Genomic DNA, 7,904 nt, shown 5'->3' on the forward strand with positions numbered 1-7,904 from the left:
ATGCTAATTAGCATACTAAAGATGCTAACAAGCATACAAGGTATGCTTGTTTATTGAGATGCTAGTCGGGTATGCTAACTAGCATAATAGGTATGCTAATTAGCATACCTATTATGCTTACTAGCATACTTAGTATTCCTTTGAGCATACCTTGTATGCTAGTTAGCTTATTAGCATGCTGATTGGGTATGCTAGTAAGCACAGTAAACAAATTATGCAGCAACTGGAATGATAATCAACTGTATGCTAGCTAGAAAGCATGCAGGAAATGGGTAAGTCCTAAGTTCTGTACAGAGTATGCTAATTAGCATTGTTTCTCGTATGCATGCCATGCCTGCTGCAACTGAAGCAGTAAAAAACTTCTCGGCAGACAATGACTAGTGCCTCAGGGGAAACACTGAAGACTGACAGCATAGAGGACACGCAGGAGGTTGGTGATAACAGCCCTCTCGAGGGTTTTTTGCGAAAAGCAAAGCTAAAGAGAAGAGTTGGCCCTGAAGAGATAACTGACGAAACTGCAAGCACCACCTGCGGCTCCCCAAAGAAGATGGATGGCAAAGCTGAAAACACCCAAGGTGAAAAGAAAGCCACCTGCTCAAGAGCTTGCAAAAAACTATGTTAAACCGTTCCTATTCTACCCAAATTCTGTGTTGTAAGCAAGCAAGTGTTGTTGTGCAGTTGCTATGCCTTTACTTAGTGTTCCCATACCTGTTGTGCCCTTCACTATCATGACTATGCCATTTTGAAAAACTATTATGCGTGGGCCTCTTGTGGCTGGCATGTAATTTTTTTGAATCTCCAAAAAAGGTCTTTTTGTGTATACATAAGGTTGAGCAACAGTCCAATATATTTTGCTTTTTGTAACTTCTTCAATTTGTGTCGCAGAGGAAGCGAAACAGGCATTAATTGCCTTGCCTGATATAAATGCGGCCATGCAATGGCAGAAATTACCGAAATGGCGAGTCGCCAAAGCCAGGCAGTTAAGAAGACAACGATTGGAGATTGAAAGGCGGCACAAGCACTATTTACAGCGTGCCAGTAGAATTTTAGATTACCTAGACTATGTTCACCCATCTGGAGAGACAATATATGCTGAATGGAATCCTCTACCAGACCCAGTATGGGTGCCTAAGCGAATGTGTGATGAAAAGCGGGCTCTTATACTCGATCTCAATGGTCTTTTGGTGAGGGTCGTAGAGACTCGCTACGGCGAAGAGCCCCCTGCACATGCCAAACGAAATGTTAGAATACAATGTTGAGGATAAGTAGGTTGTGTTATGTCGCAAGGACAACCACAGCTTTCTGGACTGGTGCCTTCAGTTTTTTAATGTGTATATTTGGAGCACAAGCATGCATCACAAAGTCATGCAGGACTGTTCTTGAGTCGCAGTGCCAAAGATTGCCGGTTTATTCTCTCAAGAGCACTGCACATTGCAACCTTGGGAGGTCTTCAAAAAACCTGTGTTTTTTCAAGTCAAATAATCTTTCCTCAGGACATATTTTTGTAGCACATTATCTGATGCAGTCTCCAAGCTTCCACAAAAATCACCATTGGTGGCATCAATTTTTTCAGCAAACCCCCAATCTAGAATGAATAGCCTATACTTGCCAGTCTTCAAACTCTTCGCAATCATTATGTTTTCACAACGTATATCCCTATTGACAATATTTCTTCTATGAGCAGATTGCAATATCTCCAAAAGACCAGCTAGTGATATGTCTCTTCCTTTCCTAGCCAAATTACTTTGTGTAAAAGCTTCACCTACAGGTTCGATAACTAGCATTGAATTAATGCATTGACTAAGTCTCGGTATCCCATCAATGTCTCCCAGTTCTTCGAGATATTTGATGTCACCCCATAGGCTTGTGTGAGCCCTTTTCGGAACTTTCAGAGCAAATTCATCGCCTTCACTCTCTACAAGATAGACATCATTGGTCGCGCCACTACCTAGGTACAAATTCCCCCCTTCAAATATACACAAAAAAACTTGATCAATTGAGATTTGCACTTGTTCAAACACGAAAGGTCAACACAACACCTAATTGATTAAGACCTGCACATGTAATTCCTCAAACACGAAACCAAATAATTAAGACAAAATGTAGAGACCAGCGAACAAGGTCGGGGGGATATGTAATTGCCTTGATATGTCTGGGAAACGTAATGCCAACTTAAAATCCCTTCAACAACCATAAAGGTGTAAAGAGTGAAAGGTAGCATTTCGTTTGTGTTCTAACCAACCAAAAGCCCTGGTATACAGAGACCATGCCCCAGCATTAATCTCTAAAGAAACACGAGTGTCAATCTCAGAAGAAAAACAACCCCATACCCCCGCTATACATAGACCATACCAAAAGAAACAAGAGCCCAAACCAGAAGAAACATGAGTCTGCAGGCGTTAAGCTCCTTGTCTTATGTTCAAATTTGGTTACGAGAGCTACATGCTAACTACGTGACTTTCCTTTCTTTTGTAACTAGGCCCTTCCCCTATATATGGAGCATAGTTTTTTTCATACTCGTATGTTTGTACAAAACATGCCTCTCACAATAAGCATTTAGACGTCTATTGTCTGAGTACACAATGAAGACAGGACTATTCTTAACTTCTCAGACCTATTCTTGAATTCTCTTAAGCATGTGATCCTCGATGCAACGAGTAGTTAGTCCAATTATGTGTTACGAAATCATACTATAAAATTATAGTCGTGTATGTTTTAGCATACTTCAATCATACTTCCATTTGGAGCATGGGAAGACATTCCCTGAACTTTCTTTTGTAACTAGAAGTAAACATGGAGCTTGGCAGAATAACATCAAACACAACTCTTGAATATCAGCAAATTTCAAACAAATTGTGTATCAAACAACCATCTATCAAACAAATTTCAACAGTCACTCTCAAAATATCCGTAAATTTCAAGTCTATTTTTTGCGAATGCAATCACACATGAAACACAGAGAAATATATAGATCAAAGACCTTTCTTCCCCTTGATATGCATGCCGCAGCATTCACCAAAATAGTGGGATCCAAATCTGGAAGGCACATTTTAATAGCAGCTAGCACATCTGAAAATGAAAGCCAAGCTGTTGTGGGCATCTTGTCAACAATCGAAAGACAAGTCTCCACCACAGGATCATCCTTTTCAAACAGTTCTTCTAAATTCTCTTCTACCGTTTTGCGCACCTCTCTTCTCCTATCCTCTGATGACTTGCAACGTCTCATGACTTGCGACGTCTCTTCCCTGATGAGACGATGATCCCTGTTGTCCCACTCGCTGATCACGACGGTATCAAGCAACACCACAATGCTCGCTGGGCATCATGGTGAGTGAGTGATGCCCAGCGAGCATTGTGGTGTTGCTTGATACCATCGTGATCAGCGAGTGGCACAACAAGCATCATTGTCATCAGGGAAGAGATGTCGCAAGTCATCAGACATTGCAAGTCATCAGAGGGGATAGGAGAAGAGAGGCGCGCAAAACGGTAGAAGAGAATTTAGAAGAACTGTTTGAAAAGGATGATCCTGTGGTGGAGACTTGTCTTTCGATTGTTGTGACAAGATGCCCACAATAGCTTGGCTTTCATTTTCAGATGTGCTAGTTGCTATTAAAATGTGCCTTCCAGATTTGGATCCCACTATTTTGGTGAATGTTGCGGCATGCATATCAAGGGGAAGAAAGGTCTTTGATCTATATATTTCTCTGTGTTTCATGTGTGATTGCATTCGCAGAAAATAGACTTGAAATTTACGGATATTTTGAGAGTGACTGTTGAAATTTGTTTGATAGATGGTTGTTTGATACACACTTTGTTTGAAATTTACTGATATTCAAGAGTTGTGTTTGATGTTATTTTGCCAAGCTTCATGTTTACGTCTAGTTACAAAAGAAAGTTTAGGGAATGTCTTCCCATGCTCCAAATGGAAGTATGATTGAAGTATGCTGAAACATACACGACCATAATTTTATAGTATGATTTCGTAACACATAATTGGACTAACTACATACTCGTTGCATAGAGAATCACATGCTTAAGAGAATTCAAGAATAGGTCCGAGAAGTTAAGAATAGTTCTATCTTGATTGTGTACTGAGATAACAGACGTCTAAATGCTTATTATGAGAGGCATATGCTCCCATTTTATGGACAAAAATGTTTTGTACAAACATACGAGTATGAACAAACTATGCTCCATATTTAGGGGAAGGGCCTAGTTACAAAAGAAAGGAAAGTCATGTAGTTAGCATGTAGCTCTCGTAACCAAATTTGAACATAAGACAAGGAGCTTAACGCTTGCAAACTCGTGTTTCTTCTGGTTTGGGCTCTCGTTTCTTTTGGTATGGTCTATGTATAGCAGGGGTATGGGCTCGTTTTTCTTCTGAGATTAACACTGGGGTATGGGCTCGTGTTTCTTTAGAGATTAATGCTGGGGTATGGTCTCTATATAGCAGGGCTTTTGGTTGGTTAGAACACAAACAAAATGCTATCTTTCACTCTTTACACCTTTATGGTTGTTGAAGGGATTTCAAGTTGGCATTACGTTTCCCAGACATATCAAGGCAATTACATACCCCCCGACCTTGTTCGCTGATCTCTACACTATCTTAATTATTTGGTTTCATGTTTGAGGAATTACATGTGCAGGTCTTAATCAATTAGGTGTTGTGTTGACCTTTCGTGTTTGAACAGGTGCAAATCTCAATTGATCAGGTTTTTTTGTGTATATTTGAAGGGGGAAATTTATACCTAGGTAGTGGCGCGAACGGGGGGAGGGGGGATGGAGGAGGACAGGAAGGGGCAGGAGGTGAGGGTGGAGGAGGAGAAGGGGGTGCATGCAGAGGCGAGGACAGGGGAGGGGGCTAAAGGGGGAGGGGGTGGACATGTCGCCTTCGAAAGCGACAAGGTCATCCCAGATCTCCCGTATCTTGCGAGTTAACCCTAGCAAAGAGTTGAACTGGCTGTACTGCAAGAGGTGTATATTTGAAGGGGGAATTTGTACATTTTTACATTAAGGTGCCTGATTGATCAGGCCAAGGCACCGAGGCAACGGCTCTATTGTTGCTTTGTAGATTTTCGCAAGGCATTTGATACTGTGCCCAGAGAGCGCCTCTTTCGGCGACTACAAACACTAGGCATATCCTCAGACATGATGTGGGGCATAAATAGGCTATATGAGCATGTCTTTGGGAGAGTCCGATGCCCAGGAGGCTTGTCCGACACAGTTGCTAGCACCATTGGTGTGAAGCAGGGGTGCCCACTCTCCCCCACGCTCTTTGGGCTCTATATTGAAGAGGTGGTCGATTACATCACATAGGGAGGAGGCTCTGGGGTTGAGCTATCAAGTATTATTGTCTGTGTTTTGCTTTATGCTGATGACATCGTCTTGGTATCCGACACGCAGGTTGGGCTTCAAAGACACCTTGTGGCTCTTGATGACTTATGCGCACAGCAGGGTCTCACAGTGAACCTTGGGAAAACCAAGGTTATGATCTTCCACACCTCACCTTTTGCCTTAGCACTCCATCCACGTCCCCACCCCCCTTTATATTGTTTGTATATGGGCTCCACCGATCCATGATGATTCACAGTTGTATGGAGACACATGCACACTTTTCTTTTCTTTCTTTTCTTCCGATGACCGGAAGAACATAGTTATATATTTTTTTTTCTCTCATAGGTCGACTTTGGCCTCTCGTAGACGTTAATATATCTTTCTTTCTTTCTTTCTTTCTCTCTCTCTCTAGCCATGGAGGGAGACACTTCATGTTGGTATGCACAGATAGCATCCTGATTTGACCTCCACGGGTTTAGTTTAGACAGACTTCCACCCTTCCAGTAATCTCTGAAGGCACCCTCTCTCACCTTGACACATTTTGAGATTAGTAGAGTCATCAGACACGACCTCATTCAGTTGGACACTAGGAGGACATGGCTAGAGCCCTCACAGGAGTTGGGGACGAAGATGGCTTTCTATAGAGACCATCTTCTCCGCACCACGAAGGATGGCTTTATACTTAGACCGAGCTACATGGATACCCATCTGTCTCATGGATTGAGGTGCGCCATTGGGCAGATCCGCACCTCTTCACATCAGTTAGAGATAGAGACAGGCAAATTTAGAGGTATACCTCCAGGGGACAGGATTTGTCAAATTTGTTGGATAGAGCCAGAGACGGAGGAGCACTACATCTGTCGGTGCACAGCATATTATGAGATTCGAGGGCGCTACCATTGCCTTTTCAGAGAGGGATTTGGACCACTGGTGGCTAGATTCATGGACTATTGTGATCAGCGATGCTTGGGTTTTTATCTCCTGGAGATCCCAGGCTCAGAGAGTCCATTATCAGGAGCAGACGCCTGACTAGCAGGGAGTCCACACAGAGACAGATTACTGACTTCTTTAGAGGAACTACCCGGGAGGACACACAGCCCGACAGCCTAGTAGTGGGCACCCCGTGGGATCCTAGTTGAGAGAGCTATCCAGTTGGGCAGATCTAGACGCCCGAGGGTTCGCGGATCCTCACATCGGAGACAGTGCCTACACCGAAGGATTCAGAGCATCATTGCGAGGCGTCGGGCTCGTCCGACCAGGCATCTCACTATGGCAGATATCCAGGCCATCCGGCAGAGACCCATGCTGGAGCTCCTAGGATGATTACGACTCCAACCATATATTGTTGTACTCATTGTCACTTTTGTACTCCCCCATATTCATGTATTCAGGTATCCATGTACTCATGTACCCCATTTTGACTAGTAGCATTAGCTTCCCCCCTACTGATGTATTGTGGGGCCATCTCTTTTCTTTTCCAGACACTGTATCAGATGTCACATGGTTGTAACTTTGGTCTCATAGGTCACTTTGGCCTTTTGAAGATGTTAATATAACATTTCATTTCATTTCATCTCTCTCTCTCTCTCTCTCAAAAACCTACTATCGGTCATAATAGAGTTACCAGGAAGAGTTACCTATTTTGTGAAGCTACCCTAAATATACCATGATTCTACTTGATGAATAATAGCTAGTATGATACAAAAATGCATTGAACCACTTTAGGGCCACTCTATCTCACTTATGGTCTCTCCGACATGTCAAACCCATCAGATCCAGACCACAGTTTTCTACTTTTTTCACGAGGGATATGGTCAGTGATTGTGACTGATTACGTGTAGGCAGAGCACAAGATCATTGATGATGCAAGGGTTAACGTCTTCTAAAGTCCAAAATGACCTATGAAACAAGAAGGTACAAAATATAAACTGATGTGATATAATTGTCTATAAAAACAGAGTCTTGTTAGCAATAGACATTTGCACCTGCCGCTATGATGCTCAATATTTGCAATCTCATAACTATGGTGAGAATAGATCCCCTCTCAGATCAGGCTAACTATGGTGTGAGATCTTACAAACAAAAGTAGTGGTTTGTGAAGTAGATCATGTGTATTCATGATGAGGTCCGTATATGCAAATGTATCGATGCAAATCCAGAAGATAGTTTTGTCACAACAATGCTTGCTCAAAAAACTGGGAAGTCTCAAAAACATGCCACAAGATGTCGCATTGGAGATATTTAGGGAGACAAGAAAGTACAAGTTACAAGATGTGGAGGAGTACCAAGAATGGATTAGAGAGATGCATGAGTTATTTGATGAAGAGGTGGATTGTGAGGATCAACCATATTCAATTGTTAGTACAAAGCCCTTGAAGGATCTGGGCACTGGATGGAGTTAGACATAGATCTGCATATCATGCTTGTACTACCACTTCAGCATATGGAGATGCATCTTGCCTTAGCACTCCATCCACATCCCCACCCCCCCTTATATTGTTTGTATATGGGCTCCACCGATCCATGATGATTCACAGTTGTATCCAAACACATGCACACTTTTTCTTTAT

This window comes from Cibotium barometz, chromosome 23 (genome assembly GCF_041138505.1).
Source record: "Cibotium barometz isolate CiBa-2024 chromosome 23, ASM4113850v1, whole genome shotgun sequence".
In the NCBI taxonomy this organism is placed as follows: Eukaryota; Viridiplantae; Streptophyta; class Polypodiopsida; order Cyatheales; family Cibotiaceae; genus Cibotium; species Cibotium barometz.